The following is an 18,280-nucleotide window of genomic DNA, read 5'->3' as shown; positions in this document are numbered from 1 at the left end:
CGAGAGGGACAGCCAGGAAATTTGGTGTCACAACATCCACAGTTAAAAAGCACCTTATGACTTAAGTGAATGGGTAAAGAAGCATTTCCTAATGTTTTCTGACTTGCCATCTCCTTTTATAGTAAAATCTTGCAAACCGTCTTAAGAAGTTTAGCAATTATTTTATCATCTTTACATGATATCTATTAAAATGTTATTTTAAATTGAAAATAGACATATTTTAGATCTATGTTCTAAATTCTTAAGCTAGGTGCTGAGAATATGGGTATTTACTATATTATTATCTACTTTTTTGTATTCTCTAGATATTCCATCATAAGAAAATATTATACCAGTATTTCATTTTTAATAGTTTAGTAATTATTTGAAGAGGAAATTTTTACAATATTTTCATTTATCAAGTGATATACACTCTTTATTTTAACTTAATTCTATATGAAAAGGAATAATTTATGGACAAATAAATTTTAATATGACTTTATACCATATTTGACTTTGGGACCAAAAATATATTAAAATGAAATGAAGCCTAACTATATGTTCTAGAACCAACAGTTGCTTTCATAACTTGAGGGTTGAAATGTCTCTTTGGAGATTACAAAAAAATCAACTGGTATCCTTTTTTTAGATATATATAATTTTCAGGTTTTGTTTCTAAAGTATAAGATGAGGGAGACTGTTTCAGGCTTTCACTTGCAAGCATTTCTCCACAAACAACTCATTGCAGTTGTGGACAGGCTTTATTCTCAATAGATGGAAAGTCGAACTGCATATAATCACAGCTATGTTTTATATTTTAAACACTGTTAATCTACAGTGACTTCCTGATGTCTGATATGAGAACTCTGAAAGCTATCTGTGGGTCTAGTGGGAGCATCTTGGGACATATTTAAAAAATTATTATCATTTTTGTATTTCCCTTTGACTTTCTGTATTTCAACAATGGAATTCCTCACAAATTAAACAATGGATGACTAAGAGGAGAAGCAATGTAAAACGGTATATGGGTCAAAAATATTGTGGCAGCTACAGGGGTTCAGTGTGGGATAAATATCTGAGTGAGTCGTGAAAGCCTTCATCGGATGTCCCCATGTCCTGTGTGCTCAGGGACATAGGGCCCAACAATGACATGAGCCCCCTTTAAATTCTTTTCCATGTACTGGACTTATGTCCCTTCTATTCTAGGCTCTGGGCATTGGGAGAGATTTTACTCCTCTTCTTATCTCCAATGGCATCTAGGTCGAGTGTGGCATGGGGTGGACATTCCAGAAGTGTTAGAGATTTAATGGACTTGAATGACTTCCACTGAGTGGCGGATCAGACAATAGATGTAGGGGAGGCGAGAGTTACGCATCAGAGTCAGTGATGATCTGGAACTAGAATAACAGAAGGCTGGTGTTGCCACTATCAGGCATGGGAATCAGAAGGGACACTCAGGTATCTGGCAGGCACCTGACACTAGACCCACCCCCACAGGAGGAGGACAGAAGCCAGGGCACCTGATCCGGCTGCAATGCCGAAAGAGATAGCTCTGTCTGTCCAACAAGTATCGTTCCTAAGGGACATGATGGTAACTGTTCACGTTGAGGAAAGAGTGAAGCTGAAGGAATGGGCTGTGCCTCACCCGACAGGTGGACCACACTGACCAGAGGTCAGGGATTGCTCCTGAGTCTAGCAGTTGACTAGTAAAAAAGTACGATTCAGGGACCAATATTCAGGCCTTGGGAGGGAGGTTGGCAAAAGCAAGACAAGGGTTTGAATTGAAGAGTGGAGAAGCCCAGTTTACTAGTAGCAAGACTAACAATGCTGAGCTACCGGGAGCCGGTTGACCGGAGAGGCTCACCAATTCCTGGAAGTGTGGGTGGGGCTGGACCTACAGGGAGCCTCAGCAGGGACAAGAGAGGAGGGAGACAGAGGCTGGGAACAAGGCGGGCTCAAATGAGAGTTCTCTGTGGTGGTTCTTGCCTTGTTTTTCCTGAGGCCAATTGTTTTACCTGATGCATGAATAACTTTTCGAACTTATCCTGTATTTTAAAACAAATTATTTAGTGAGTGTGTTATAGACTGAAGGCCAACTGGTATTGCAATAAAAGTTTATACTGAGGATAAAAGATTTCTAAGACGTAGGTAAATGATACATGTACATCAATTTATATCCTAAGCAGTTAAGCTTCATAAACTACTTTTTGTTTTGCATATTGTGAAGCTATTCTGTTAGGTGCATACAAGTTTATAATTACTGTATCTGCATGACAAATTGTTCCATTTATCATGAGGTCATGACCTTTCTTCATCCCTTACAATTATTTTCACCTTAGAATCTATTTTCTTCTGATGGAAATGGAGCTATAACACTTGCTTTTAATTCATGGTTCTTTGGGGTAACTTACTCTGCTGTTGGAGTTTGAACGTGTCTGTATCCTCATATTTTAAGTGTGTTTCTTGTAAACATCACATAGCTGACAAACTGACATTCTTTGTTTTTTCAACAAAATTTTATTTCATTTACACTGACTGTGATTATGGAGGTATATGAATTCATCTCCATCATCTTACTTTGTGCTTATATTAGTTATTCATCCTGCTTTGTGTATTTTTATCCCCTTCTAATTTCATCTGGATTGATGAACATTTTTTAGTTAATGTTTTCTTCCAGAGATTTGTAAGCCATCTATTTTACTTCCTTAAAAATAACCCTTACCTAAGTTTTTACCCTCTTGCCATAAAAATACAAAGACCTTAGAAATTGTAATTCCATTCGCTCTTCTTTGCTTACATCATTTTTATACCCTCAAATTAGGCACTGTCATCGTATTGTTTTATTCAGTATCTGAACAGACTTTTTCACGTTGGTACTGGTTCCGTTGTTTACTATTCTTCCTGGTGTTTCACTTCCATTCTTATCATTGAAATTTCTTCTTCCTGAGGTTCAGTCTTTAGTAGAAGTTCCTCCAGTGAGACTCTCCTTCAGTGATAAACTGTTTTTCTGATTGCACAAAAATGTCTTTGCTCTTCTTCTTAAGTAATAGTTTAGCAAAGGGTGAGGTTATATGTGAATAGTTACTTGCTGTCAGCACACTGAAGATATCATCTCTTGCATTTATTATAATGGGTTTACATGCATTGAATTGGATCCCCATGTTCACTAATTGACTACAATTCAAAATAAGGATTTTTAAAAAATCAATCTACTATTGCCTACACTGTAATGGAATCCAAATTTATGTTTAATATAACAAATCTATTAAAATTATAACTTATAACCCTCATCCTTTAAAAAAAAAAGGCTTTGAATCACCTATTCAAATCTGGGAGATTCTTCATGGACATATTTCAAGAATTTAGTGAGGAAGATACAGACTTACACACCTCTAAGAGAAGGGAAGCTCTTTCGTGAACATTCTCCTTGAAACTTCCAATCTTGGAAAAGTAGAAGCAGCATAGGAGAAGGACACTGTCAAATATCAGCTTGCACTAATAAATAAATTTGGTATAGATTTTCAACAAGTGCTTAGAATTAGCAAAAAAAGTAATTATTTAAGACAAGTTTAAAACTGTAGTAACAATTCTGTACAGTCTTAATATACTTTCCATTTTTCATATATATATTTTTCTTTTTTTGTTATGCCAGAGGGGAAGAATTCACCCTTTTTCTCTTTACAAATACCGTTTGTTAACTGACTGTAACTGCCAAATAACAAATGTAACAGAGTCAAATATGTATTTGATTTATTAACCCAGGTGGTTCCTTCTTAAAGAGAAATAGACTTGTTGCCCGTGGTTTGTGGCATGAAGCCCACTTCAAAGGGTAAAGTTCACTTTCTTCCTTTTACTATTTTTCCCTCCTTCTGTCTTTCTTTCCTTATTTCTTTGCTGCTGTTGTTGTTTTAGAGACAGTAGATGTGATTCACCTTTTGTTTAAAAACACAAACTGAAAAAAACCTCTGTGCGTGTTGGGCTTTTTAGCTTTCAATTCTACTTCACTTAATGTAATGAAACTTTTTCATATCTGCTAAAATATGAAGTCCAATAGCTGATGCAAAGGAAGAACAAAGCAGTGGATGTTCAGGTAAAAGCTAGGGTAGATGGAGGTTTCACAAAGTATGTTAATCACATGGCAAGTGAATTGTACATTAACTAAGAGAGGAGACTCCTGCTCTCTCATTCCTTGTATTCAATTCAGGACTGGGACTCCATCCTGAAACCTCATGAGTCCACTTTTTATTCATTTTTCCCTTTTTATGTCCACAGTCATTATTGTGGTTAACACCCTCTCTGTAACTTGCTTAAACCTAAGTTTGCTGCTTTTTGACTGGCTCTCCCCATTGACCTAAAATACACCTGACCAAATCACACTCCTGCTTAAAATCCTTGGTTATATTATTATTTTTCTACCCTTCAAGTGTCTGACACATAGTGTTTAGTAAATAAATGCGTGTTTTTTTTTTAACAAGATAAATAAGAAAAAGGAAACAAGAAGTAATGGAGAGATTAGTACATTAACTCACTTAGTGAATATTTGAACTATGTGTCCAGCACTGTGCTTGGTGTTCACAAGGGTGAACACAATATATGTAGGGCTCCTGTTGTGGGTAGGCTTCAGTCTCACTCATTCCATCTAAATAAGTAAACAGCTAAAATGTCTAGGCACTGACTATGGATCGGGTGTTGTACCAAGTGTTCTCCTTTGGTCTTCACAACCACCCACAATGAGCCAGGCTAAAAGTGCCCATTTTGTTCAGGGTACAACTGGGGTATGACAGGGTTAAGTAACAAGAGATGGAGCTAGGATTAGAAACTTGACAGACAGACCAGAACTCTATTCCTAACTCAAACCCATAGTGTACAGTCATCGTCTGGTTCATTAGAATACACCTATGATTCCTGCAGTGATAAGGGAAGGCTACCTGGCAGAGGAAATCACCCAGGGTCTGACTGCAGAGAACTGACTTCCAGAGTCAGACCTGGCTACAGCCAGCACTGGATTTTCGGAAGCCTCCAGAATTCCTGGTACATCATAAGAAGGGGATTCATTTCTGTACCCCTTAGCCCTCTGCCTAAAGCATGTTGACCAAGTTTGTTCTTAGTCCAGGAATTTCAGCTAAGAATTTATCCAACTACCTATTTTCCATTTTTTTAATCGTTAAGATTCTGGTTTTAATAACTTATTGTACTTGTACCCTTAAAATTTTTATTAATCATTTTCGTATTTTTAAAATGTCTTAATAGTCATTATCCTTAATACTTTTTATTATTCACTTAATTTTTTACTATCTTTTAATTAAACTTTTAAAGATATTTTTACTTTCCACTTCATTTTTCAAGTTTGCTTCCTTTTTACTCTTCTCTACCATGTCCCCAACTTCATTTAATTTTATTCTTTTAGTAAAGGTGATTAATTAAACGTGGTTAAATGTTATGCCTTTTTAAGACTTTAAAATCGACTCTTGCATAAATCAGGGAAAAAGACCTTGTGGAGAATGAGTCCCAGGACATGCTTCTGGAGATGGCTTATGATGAGCCAGTTCAGAAAGCGAAGATCGAGGATCGCGTGGGCTGAGCTGGGCAGGGCTCTGTGTGTGAGGTAGGGTGTGAGTCCTGAGCGGGTGTGTCAGGAAGCCAGGCTCTTGTCTCAATTCTTTCACTAGCTGCCCTTGTGACCCTTGGCAGACCCCTTCCCTGCTCTTCTCAGCAGTAGCAGGAAAGGGCTGAAATAAATCATTTCCAAATGGGCCTTTCCAGCTTTGGTATTGTGTGTGTCCTATGATTCGGATGGCCGTGGATTAGCAGAACAAAGCCGAGCATTTTGATGGAGCCCTATTAAAGTGGCATATCAAATTATCAAAACACTGCTTTTTATTACTTAATAATGTTCTCAGAAGAAATCCTTGGTGTATCCCTGACCCTGTGCCTAAGCTTTGCCCTGTTCCTCAGCCTGTGAACCCCACCAAAGTATCCCTGTGATCAAAATGGCAATGTCAAAATAGCATGAGCACTTTGCAGAAGGGCTTTAGATTCTGGGCACAACTGCTCACTTATCCCTTAGCTGTGTGGTCTTCGGAATGAGACTTCTCAGCCTTGGTTTCCTCATCTGTAAAGTAAATTATAGTCTTGACGCTGAAGACATTAAGCTTCGAAATAAAATGTGTAAAGAGCCCATGCATGCTTCATCACATATAGAAAGGAAATAAAGCTTGAGGTAGTTTAATGGTCCCAAAAGAACTTCCGAAAAGAAAATCATCTGTGTTTCACTAAAAAGTTTTTAAATCATTTCTAGGTTTCTAGGTTAGGAGCGTCTTGGGTTTCAGAAGGGCTGATGGCCCCGTAGACTGGGAAGAGATCAAGGGCTCAAGTGGGAAGGAAAAGCAGAGATCAGACAGTCAGACAGTCTGAACACGTACTGAACAACTTATCAGATGTACAAAGAGAAGGGAATGTTTATGAAAAACAAGCCCCCACATCTCCCTCACTCCTATGCCCAGATCAGAGCCCTTGTGTCTGAGTCAGAGCTGAAAATCAGCTTTTAGAAGTGTTATTGCTCACAGGGGGCAAGTACTGGTATGATACAGCAACATTACTCTTGAGCTCTGTGGCGTCTTGACCTTGTCTGGCTTAGAGGAATCTCAGCGAGACTCATCTGTGGCTTTATGTAGTGACCAAATTGGCTAAAAGGCCCAAAGATGAAACATATGTTGCTCTGGCAGGAAGTTTTGGAACACTTGGTGAACTTCTTGAGAAATAAGATAATCTTGTAAAATTGGGTTGTCTAGTTGCTGAATTCCTGAGGCAAAGTAAACAACGAGAGTACTGAGGCATGCATGTTGGGGGAGGGTGGGTTGAAGCTGGCTGGATGATGATGATGATGATGATGGTGATGATGATGTCTTGAGAATCACAAAGAGAAAGAATGCATTCAGGTTCTAGAAAATTGTCCATATTCTCAATTTTGGTATGGCCCTCTACCCCCAAGAGAAAGCTTTACCTGGAAAACTATCTCACTTTGAATTTTCATTCTTTTGAAAAAGATAAATGGGTACCAAGGAGATATTATAAGCTATTATAAATGTTCAGGATACCAAATTGAGTAAGACACAACCATTCCTGGATTGAGTTGACAGTTTTATGGGGATAAAAACCTGTGGGCAGCCCATGGTACAATCCAATGTGGTGCGTGCCATTACAGAAAATTGAGCAAAGTACTGCAGATCACAGAGGTCAGATCAGCCAACTCTGCCTGTGATAGTCGCAAAAAGTCTTCATAGAAGAGGTAATATACTTCAGCTGGTTTCTTACAAAAATGGTAATTCAGGAAGTGAGAAGGGGAGAGATTTTAGATGCAAAGCTTGTACAAAGAAGGCACAGAGTCAGAAATGGATATGGCATAGAGGTGTGGGCCTGATATGGACTGGAATTTGACAAGAAGGCCATGATGGCAGGACAGGAACTTAAGCTACAGGATAGAAGGATAGGATGATAGGGAGTGAGTCTAGGAAGGCACTTGGATGACAGCCTTCATGCTAAGCTAGAGAGTTTGGATTTTATCTATGAATTCCAGGAAGGCCAAAAAGAGTTTTTGTTGTTTTGTTTGTTTTTCTTTATTAACCTGGGATGGAACATAGAGGTTTTGTTTTTAGTACTACACCTTCAGTGGAAGAAAGATGTTTAAGCAGTTGCATTCAGGAGACTCTGGTGCAAGACCATTTCACTAGCCATTGCATCTCTTAAAGTTAATGGTCCAGTCTTGGAAGAAGGGATAAAAACAGAGAGAGAAGAAGCAGGAAGTAAGTCTTAATGCTGAGGTGGAATAGGATATTCAATGACAGATCAGATGTAAGGATGTTAGATGAGCTGGAGGGAGGTCTTGGTGATGGCAGCAAGAGTCAATCGTGAAGACAGGCTAAGTGGCCACACCATAAACTGATATGAAAAATAACTTCATTCCTTGTTATACACACGTTCTCTTGACATGACATGTTTTTGCTCATACAAATGCAAGAGAGAGTGTACACCTAATTTTTTTTTATGTGGGCAAAGATATTTTGCTTTATGGGGTCTGGTTCCAGCCTGCTCAAAGGTATAGGACATCGCGTGCCAGAGATGATTACCAAAATTCATGATCTCCTCTTCTTTCTGGGCACATGGCTGGACTTCACGTCCCAGCTTCCATTACAGTAACGTGTGGCCCTGTGATTGAGTTCTAGCCACTGGTATGTGAGCAAAAGTGACGTACACTGATTTCAAGCTTGACCCATAAACTTCATGAGGTATTCCTCCATGCTCTGGCTCCTCCTCTGGCTGGCTGGAATGGAGACAACTTCTGTGGCATTAATCAAAGCTACAAGGTGAAGGTGACAGAGCCTCCAATAGTCTGGGTCCCCAGGGTGACACTGCAGAGGCATTTCACCTACTTGGTATTGTTACAGGAGTTAAAAATAAGCATCCGTTGGGGTCTATTTGTTACAGAGGTTACTCTACCCTAACTATTACATCAAGTTCTCACATTGATTTGTTAATTTAATGAATATTTATTGAATATTGATTATGCACCTGGCACTATATTAGGTGCTAGGGATGGAGTGTAGAGACTCTAACTGTCTTGTTCTCACAGAGCCACAGAGCTTACAGCCCAGGAAGTAAACACCAGTTTTATATGTTTCTGCTTAGAATGGCCTCAGTGTACTATTTTATTACATCAAAGTACTTTTTTATATTGAAAAGTTTCCCTTCATATAATATTGATTTTTTAAAAACATGAATTTTACTACCAGTTTGAGATAATTTTCAAAATAACCAAGAACCAGCATCCAGCATTGAGAGAGCTGATGTGTGAGCTCTTTCTAAGTTTCTAGTCACTTTAGAAATTTTATATTTTATTAGTGTAATTGCAGAGTTTACAGTTACCTACATAATACAATTTATGTTGTCAATATCACCAGCATTAATGCTTGAGCTTACTTTTCCATTACTAGAAAAAGTGTTATTGTGACATTAATAATAGTGAGAATTAATAGTCATTTATATGAACTTCTGCTTATGAGGAAAGGTTTTTAAATTGAGTGTGCTTACATATTAGTAGATAAGTGTACAGGAGCAGAACAGGTCTGGGGAGGTGGATGTAGGTGGGGGAGTAGCACTTGATGGATTCCATTTTGAACGGGTTACACTGGAGTTGCCCACCAGACATTCAGGAGAATCTGGGCCTGGTAGCCAGCTGAGTTCTTGATTTGGGGGTCTATTTGTAGGTTGAAGTAAAATAACTAGTGGTGAGGAGCAGATTAAAGACACAAAGGAAAATAAAAAAAGACACAACGAGAGGGCACTGCGACCCTGGGATGCAGGTTTCTTACCTGGGAGCAAAGTCTCATGAGTCACTTGGTTCCTCTTGACCCTCTTTTCAACACTCGGTGAATTCGAATGCTACATAACAAATTACAAATTGAGCACTTAACACAGCATTACACTTCTCATAATGAACACTAAGTAAGCATTGTCATATCATTATATTGTATACCTGAAATTAATATAATTAACAATCACATTAATATTAATTAATATTATTAAGAATAATTAAGAATATGTTAATAAATTAATATAACCCTGTATGTTAATTATGCTTCAATTAAAAAAATAAAGCAATTATTGGGGCACCTGGGTGGCTCAGTTGGTTAAGCGACTGCCTTCGGCTCAGGTCATGATCCTGGAGTCCCGGGATCGAGTCCTGCATCGGGCTCCCTGCTCGGCAGGGAGTCTGCTTCTCCCTCTGACCTTCCCCCTTCTCATGTGCTCTCTCTCTCTCACTCTCTCAAATAAATGAATAAATAAAATCTTAAAAAAAAAAATAAAGCAATTACTGATAGGTTAAAAAAAAGCCATAAACTTATTATCTAAGAGTTCCTGTGGGTCAGGCATCCAGGCACAGCCTAGGTGGGTCCCCTACTCAGGGTGTCACAAGGCTGAAATCAAGATGTCACTCAGACCACAATCTTATCTGAGACTTGGCTTCTCTTATGAGCTCACTAGCTGTTGGCACTGCTGGCAGAGTGTAGTTTCTGATTAGGTCAGGCCCACCCAGGATAATCTCTTCTGATTAGTTTAGGGGCCTTCATCACATCTGTGAAAACCCTTCACCTTTGCCATATAGCATAACCTAATAATGAGAGTAGGGAGTGATATTGTATCATATTCACAGGCCTGCCTACACTCAAGCGGAGGTGATTACGCAGAGTATGCATATCAGGAGTTGAGAAACTTGGAGGTTATCTTAGAATTCTGTCCACCACAAAGGCCATGGATATATTCATTTACAGAACAACTATTTTTGGAGCACCTACAATTTGTCAAGTGTTATTATGGTATCTTTGAAGACGATAAATACTTTTTAAAAACTAGAGCAGAATAAGCAGAATTTGGACTGCTAGAAGTTAGCATGGCAAGCGGCTGTTTTAAGTGAGGTGGTAAGCCCTGGCTTCATGAAGAAAGTAACACATAAGCCAAGGACTCCTTATAAGAACCACAGCTTTCCCTATGCCCAGAGGTCTTCAGATGTTCCTCCCAATTTATTTTCCTTTAATCCTTAATCTTTTTTTGTAGAACTAATGAAATAAATTAAAAAATTCTACATTGCATTTTATTACATTTAAATTAAGACTCTACAAAACAAAGTGAGCCAGAAGGCAAAATCTTATAAGCCAAAAGAAACCAGGGAAACCCCTGATGTTTCAAAGGGGCTCGAAAGGCAGAAATCTGTTGTTCAAAAAAGAATCCAACATGCTCACATTTGGGCCCATCAGTGAATCCATATGACACTGGGCCTGCGATTTATTCATTCATCCCATATAATATACTATGAATTTGTTATATGCAAGGCTTCATGCTAAGCATGGAGATCTTAAAGATAAGTAAGGTATAATCCCTGACTTTGAAGAATTTACAGTAGAATGAGACACAGAATCTTGTGTAGATAATTTCAATTATGGCATCCTGTCAGGAATACCAACAGCTAGTAATTATACAGAGAAAACACCCTCCCTGGGGTATCTCAGTGGGGACCATGAAATCAAAACCCATAACAAGTTCTAGATGAGCTTTCTAAAATGTGGCCTAAGATGATTTTGACAGGTGTATAGTATTCTACAGACCCAGGCTGGGGGTGATAAGTAGTCATGTTTACCCACAAATGGCTCCCTTGGGCTGAGCCTGGGGAGACGAAATGGTAAGTCAGTGTTGTGACTTGACCAGAGAACACAGGTGGGAAGAGCAACCGGATTATTCAGCACTGATAGGGCAGTGTTTATCTAACAGCTGTACAACAACCGTTCTACCAGAAAACTAGGGCAACGGTAGCCTCGTAATCGGTCTCCAGCGTGTTCTGTCACAGGAACTACATGAGAACCGCCATTGTCGAAGCTCTTGTCTGCTCTGGATCTTAACGCACCAATCCTGGCATGGCTGATGGTGCTGCATCCATGCAGGGATGAGGCTGCTCAAGTGCCCTTGTATTTGCTGGCGACTGCTGGGGGACAAACGATCCTAAAATTGAGTGGCTTGAAACAATAGCCATTTGTTTACCTCAAATTCTGTAGATTGAGCTCACTTGGACAGTCTTCTTGTCTAGGCCAAGCCTGGCCTGGTCTCAGCTGGGTTTACTCATGGGCTAGTGGTCAGCTGGTGGGTCAGCTGGGGCTATTGGTTTATGATGGCTTTGTCTCGAACAGCTGGGTTGACTGAGACCTCTCCCCACACCGTCTCCCCACTCCCAGGCTCCATTTGCAAGATGGCCAAAGGTTGCATGAGCAACAAGCAGATAGGAACTTAATATTTTTGCTATATTAATGGCATTGATGATTTGGGTGCCAGTTAGTCAATTTTCTATATAACAGCTCATTCGCCTGGGTTAATGCAGAAGTGACATTTCACCGCACTATTTCTTAAAAGCTAAGCACAATCCAGTGACACGCTTGTTTTGTTTTTCCAAAGGTAGGAGACATAGGAAAGATTAAAACTCCAGGCCAAAGAGTGATTCATTTGGCATTCTTTTTGAGCAGCCTGATGGCAGAAAAGTTTACAGAGCACGTTGCACTGGGCACAGGAATAGAGCTACATAGTGCTAGCCCCACACAGATGTCAGTCTGAAGGTAGAGGGGGCCTGGAGTCTGTCCAGCTGGGAACGGCTTTTCCTCATACAGGGTGTATGACCACCGACCTGCCCAGAGAGCTTCAAAAGTCCCTCTCTTTAGCCTTCCCTTTGCCTGACTCTCCCCTGCCTCCCCCATTAGCCCCTGCAAGACATAGTAATGGAGGTTAAGTGATCATCTCACATAACCGCCATAAAGGTCACAGGTCATCTTCCAATGCTCTGGATTATCCTGAGATAAATGAGAATTCGCTGGATATAAAAAAATTTCCAGTAGAGGGGTACCTGGGTGGCTCAGTCGTTAAGCGTCTGCCTTCAGCTCAGGACCGTGAGATCGAGCCCCATGTCGGGCTCCCTGCTTGGCAGGAAGCCTGTTCTCCCTCTCCCACTCCCCCTGCTTGTGTTCCCTCTCTCACTGTGTCTCTATCTGTCAAATAAATAAATAAAATATTTTAAAAAAAATTTCCGGTAGTTTCAGGGAGCTACTAAATTAGCCCCTATTCCATATGAAGTGAACATATTTTATTCACCAGAAAATCCCATCCAGATGTTATTTTGTTTGATAGTAATTGGCTCAACAGTATTTACCGAATACCCTCACGCCTGGCACTGTGCTGGGAGCTGGGAATGCAGACATAGCCCTGGCCTCACGGAATTGAGGGTCTCACAGAAGATGCATTGAACAAGCATTAAAATTACCACGATGGCTATGAAAAACTATCAGCTGTCGTGAGAACATAAGGAGGGGTCTCAATTCCTCTCCGGGAATCAGGGCAAGTTTCCCCAAGGAATAGTAGTTTCATCTGAGAGCCAAAGGGGAAGTAAGAATTTGTCAGGTGCACAGGGTGGTGGGAATAGAGCACCACGTTCCCCGCAGAAGGAGGAACATGTGCGAACACCCAGAGTCTGGGCCCTCCGAGGACTGGAGGAAAGCTGGCTGGAACAAAGAGAAGGCTAGGCAAGCAGCACAGAGGGATGGGCGGGTGCCCGCAAGCCACACGAAAGGTTTCACTTCTGGTTACTGTTGTGGTCACTGTTGTTATTATTAAGTCCTTCCTTCATTTACAAGTCAATTGCTTTTCAAAGGATATTTTCATGCTATTTCTAATACCTTTGGGTCTGTCTGTCTGGCCTCAGATACACCCACTTCTCCGTCCCTGGGCCAGCCCACGTCACCTCAGTGTCACCTGTGCAGCTGACAGCCAGCGCTGCCTCCTCCCTGCCCCGGCGAGCATCTTGAGGCCTGGATCCTGGGAAACCTCCCGCTACACTCAGTTTGTCATCTCTGGGCAGATTTCAATCCCTATGACTACTTTTTCCCTTAGGGCATTCGAATTAATTGTGAAAGTAAAATTTCATGAGACACTATATGATTGTTTTACTTATACACAAACATCTAGAATTTACAGCATTCTATTAAAAAGCAAAGAGAAACTGAACTCAGCTAAACAGACCCCTCTGGTTGGCTTGCACTGTTTATTCCCGTTAAACACAAAATGTGTGTTACTCCAGTTGGCCACCACTCTGGTGAGGTATCTGTAAGTGAAACAAATCAGGTGACTGGCTTCCATGATGGTTTTCATCTTCTGAGGCATTGGGCTGGTTTCTTGTTATTACTTCGATGCTGCTGGTTTCAAGAAATAGTCTCTGGTATTTACTAATGAGTGTTATGGGGTGGGAACCGCCTGGGCTCAGAGGCCTTGGGTTCAAGTTCTGATGCTCTCGGTTGCTGGCTGGTGTTGTCTCTGTGCTGCGGTGTCCCCATCTACAAGATGGGTCCTTACAGCCCTAAAACCATAGCTATTCATGGGTTCATGCAGATTTATCACCTTCTGTGTTGAAGATTCTGTGCTGGGTGTTGAGTATTCTAGTTTGCTTTGTTGACAAATAATGGTGGCCAGTTTAACGTCCATACTTGGAGTTGCTTCACAGCATGAAGTGTTCACTCTGTCAGGATTGATTAAAAGTTCTATGTCTAAAGAATGTGCGCTTCGGTGCTACGGAATAAGAGAGAGTAGGGACTTCGCTTTTCTCTCTGACTTGAATCAACTTTGGCCTGTTTTTTATTAAGGTGTGAAAGATGGATGCCAGTCACTTAATTTACCTCAGATGGTGCAATCCGGCTTGTACCAGCGGATGACCTCCACTTGGAAGATACAGGACTTTTTAGAAAATAATACCAACTGGAAGAAAACAGAGAAGGCAAGAATTTTCTCTTTTGTATTTATTACATCCGAGTGAATGCTCAACCAAACTATAAACATATTTACCACAGAGCTATTGTGGCTTTTTTCCTCCAAAATGTTACTTGATTATCTTGACACAAGGCAATGTTACTTTATTGTCTGCCACAAGGCAAGGTTCCTCCTCTGGTCACCAACAAACCAAATTTATTTAGAGAAACATACTTGATCAGCCTCTTTTTAAAGCTGATTTTCCTGGAAAGTAGCTACCAAGTTAACTGAAACTGACATTTAACCAACAGCCAATAATGCAATAATGCATTAAAAAATATTTCCTGAAAATAAAAGGTCATTGTTGGCTAGATATTTGGACATTTTATAGACAGTGGCAACATGAGGCTTGGGTGCATTCTCTAATGCATATACGGTGGGTGGGATAAGAAGAGGGGTCAAATCTTGAAATACAATCGATTGCTATCAACTATTTTGAGTTACTAGCAAAAACAAATGAGATGCTTTCTGTGATCCTTGCAACATCTTGTAAATTGACCCTCATCAGCATGAAGACCTGATGTAGTACTGGGTATCATTTATTTAGCAAACATTTATGGGAAGTCTCTAATGTGGCAGGAACAGCAGCTGCTACTCAGTGCTGGGGAGGCAAACGTGACTAAGAACTCATGAGCTCCACAGAGAGCCTGGAAGATATCTTAGCACAGAGTGAGATAAGTGATAAGACATTATGCGCAGATGCATTTGGCCTGGGGGTCAGGGAGCAGTGAGAGGTCATCTCGCAGAGTGCTAGAAGTAGAGGTAATAATAAGCATCATACCTAACTAGAAGGGTACACCCGAAATTGCAAGAATGGCTTTCTCTCATATCCTATTGGCCTGAACTTACTCTGGCGTCACCCCTAACTACAAACGGGGCCGGCACACGCAGTCTCTAAGCTGAATAGCCACTGCACCCGGAAACACTGGAGTTTCTATTACTGAGAGGAGCAAAGAGAGAAGGACTATTCTGAAGGGGGAACAGGAAGTAGTTTCTGCTCCTGTCATGTTTTCTCCCAGTTCTCCTGAGATATAATTGATGTATGACATTGTAGTAGTTTAAGATGTACAACATAAGCATCTGGTATGTTAGAAATATTCAGTAGATATTGCATATATTCAATATGATCAACATAGGAAGTCTAGCTGGCATCCATCACCACACATAGTTACAATTTTTTTTTCTTGTGGATGAGAACTTTAAAGATCTCCTCTGTTAGCAACTTCAAAATAGACATGTAATACAGTCTTTAAAAAAAAAAAAGATTTATTTACTTATTTTTAGAGAGAGAGAGTGTGCATGGGGGGTACGAGCAGAGGGAGAGAATCTTTCAAGCAGACTCCCCACTGAGCGAGGAACCTGATGCCGGGCTCAGTTCCACAACCCATGAGATCGTGACCTGAGCTGAAACCAAGAGTCCGATGCTTAACTGACTGAGCCACCCAGGCGCCCCCGTATTGTTAACTCTAGTCACCATGCTGTATGTTAACCCCCAGGACTTCTTCATCTTGAAACTGGAAGTTTATACTTTTTGGTCATCTTCACCCATTTCACCTGCCCCTACCCGCCTCTGGCGACGACCAATCTGTTAAGTACTTGAAAGAATGACAGAGGATCACTTAGAGCCTCAGGATTGGAAGCACATCCAGAGGTCGTCTGATAATCTCTCTGGGGATATTTGGACCTCCTCTTCAATATTCTCCCCCTTCCATCTCCCCCAGCACTCTTGGGTGGGTACCCACCTTTCTGAGAACTTGCAAGGGTGGGGTTTGTTTGCAATACTTCTGTTCCAGGCACATTAACTGAAAAGAGATGAGCCCTGCCATTAGAAGCTAACATCACCCTGTTTATATCATCAGTTCTCAGAATCTGGATCTTACAAATGAGAAGTGACACAGTAATGGGATTAATGCATCAGCTAATGTAATGGACTGCTTTAGTCAAAACTAAAAACCATTCAGGGGAGGAGTTCTTACTAGAACCATCCATCTAGTAAGGAAAATGTTTCTTCTGAATCCTCAGCAAAACTGGGATTAGAAGGGGACCACCGAGCTTTAGGGTACACCCCTTGGAGGTTTCATTCCAGACAAGAACTGTGGAATGAGCTTCCCCATGGCCCTGGTTAACTGAACTCCAGGATGAGCACCACAGATAGAAGCTAAATGACTGCTGAGCCCCCATTCCCTGGCCTTGCCCATCCTCAAAGGAAACAAATGGACTAAGTGGCTAAGTTCCTTACATCTTTTGCAGATCTTCCCTCTGCAGAAAAATAGGAGCAAGAAGCTTAAAGGCAAGATATGCTCCTTTTTAAAAAAAACCTTTGCTAGTCTGCATATATATTGATGTATCTATCATTTAATTAAAGCAATTTGACATTCTTAGGTGTTTTCTTTAATGGCACACACACACTTCAGTTTCTCATAGGCTGGAAAGTAGGGTATTATCAGAAAATCTGGCACAACTTTGGGTGGATTGTGTGCATAGTTTTAATTGAATTCTCATTTTATTTTTAACTTCTAGAACAGATGGAGTCTGGGGACCAAAATCATCCCACTCTTCCATAAGCATGTGAAAATGAGTGGCTGTGATCCCATCCATCACTTGACCAGCATTATGTAGATCGCCTCCTCTCTGCCACATGTCCGGGCTGGGAGTAAGAGCTATTTTTGTTAAAAGATACCTGTTGTGGGACTAGCCCTTTAAAGGTTTCAGGGGACCTCGATGATGGTCACTGCTAGATTCTAAACAGGTAAACCACAAGTAGGTACAGGACATGACGATCAGGTGGAGAAGGAGAGAAAAGTACTGAAGGAGAGCAGGACAGTGAACAACCGGCAGGCTGCGGCTGGATGAGACCACCGAGGCCACTAGCCGAGCGCAGGGAGGCAGAGCACCAGTGTGCGTTAGCGATGTTGCTGGGGAGGCCGGAAGGAGGGGCTGTTGCAAGAGCACCTTGTATTGGCCCTCCTTGCTCAAGGAATGGAGAAGGCTGCCGGCAGAAGACAGGGCTCTGAAGAATAGCTGGAAAGAGGAAGTAAGACGCTGGACCCGTAGTTATTTTATCTGAGCAACAGCTTCTATGCCAGAGTGATATAACAAAGCAAGGCATGAGGAGCCTTCTAGCGGGAACCAGTTACTCCGCAGGTCTTCACTGGCACCTATCTGGGTGGCAAGGAGAGCGGCTGTAAAACCAGAGGAATATTTATGGGGCTGAAAGACAAGAAACCTCTCTCCTCTGGAAGGAGAAACGGTGGCTCAAGCTCACTCTAGGAAGACTCCTGGGCCAGGAAATGATCTGGGAATGGGAGGAATGTCCCAGCCTGGGGCTGTTTCCCATCTTCCAACCTCAGTCTTGCAAAATGGGTGACAAGCCTCCCACTCCTCGCCCTCCTTCCCTGAATCACGCTCTGCAGCAAGAGCACGCGGACCGTTGACGCTAACATGACCGTCCTCCTCCCAGGCACAAGCCCCCTGAGGGTCTGGCCACAGGCAGGTCTGGGGGTGCTGGACACCCACTCAGCTGACCCTCTCCGGCAGCACGGGCTTTGCTTGGGAGGGACTGCAGCCCGTTGTCGAACAAACGCTCCCTTAGCACTGTGGTGCCAGGCACTGTTGATTTTAAGCACTTTACAACGTTAACTCATTTCAAGGGCACATTTATCTCCGTGAGAACAGAGAAATGTATGGGGTTTTGAACCATTATATTATTCACCTGAAACTAATATAACACTATGTTAATTATACTTGAATAAAAAAAACATACAAAACATCCCTCTCTGCAATAGGTAATTTTATTCTTCCCATTTGACAAGTGGGACAACTGAGGCACAGTGAGGTTGAATAGTTTGCCTAAGGTCACACGGCTGGGCGCTAGCTTCTCGAGTGGGTGCTCTGTCTCAGAGATCCCGGCAGC

At 41.3% G+C, this 18,280-nt stretch overlaps 1 protein-coding gene across 3 annotated transcripts in view; it reads right to left on the bottom strand.

Moving 5' to 3' along the window:
* Positions 1–18,280, bottom strand: part of CUNH11orf53 (chromosome unknown C11orf53 homolog) — a 396,668-nt gene that overhangs the window by 227,487 nt on the left and 150,901 nt on the right. For all 3 annotated transcript variants that reach the window (XR_004302249.1, XR_004302250.1, XM_032428142.1), the window contains 2 exons: positions 14,238–14,316; positions 9,348–9,417 (listed from right to left, as the gene is read on the bottom strand). The gene's annotated coding sequence lies outside the window, so the exon portion shown is untranslated. The remainder of the gene's footprint in view (positions 1–9,347; positions 9,418–14,237; positions 14,317–18,280) is intronic.

Source organism: Phoca vitulina, unplaced genomic scaffold, assembly GCF_004348235.1.
Source record: "Phoca vitulina isolate PV1807 unplaced genomic scaffold, GSC_HSeal_1.0 scaffold38, whole genome shotgun sequence".
NCBI classification, from domain to species: Eukaryota; Metazoa; Chordata; class Mammalia; order Carnivora; family Phocidae; genus Phoca; species Phoca vitulina.
Note: the sequence above shows the minus strand (reverse complement) of the source record. Positions and strands in the feature narration are given on the sequence as shown.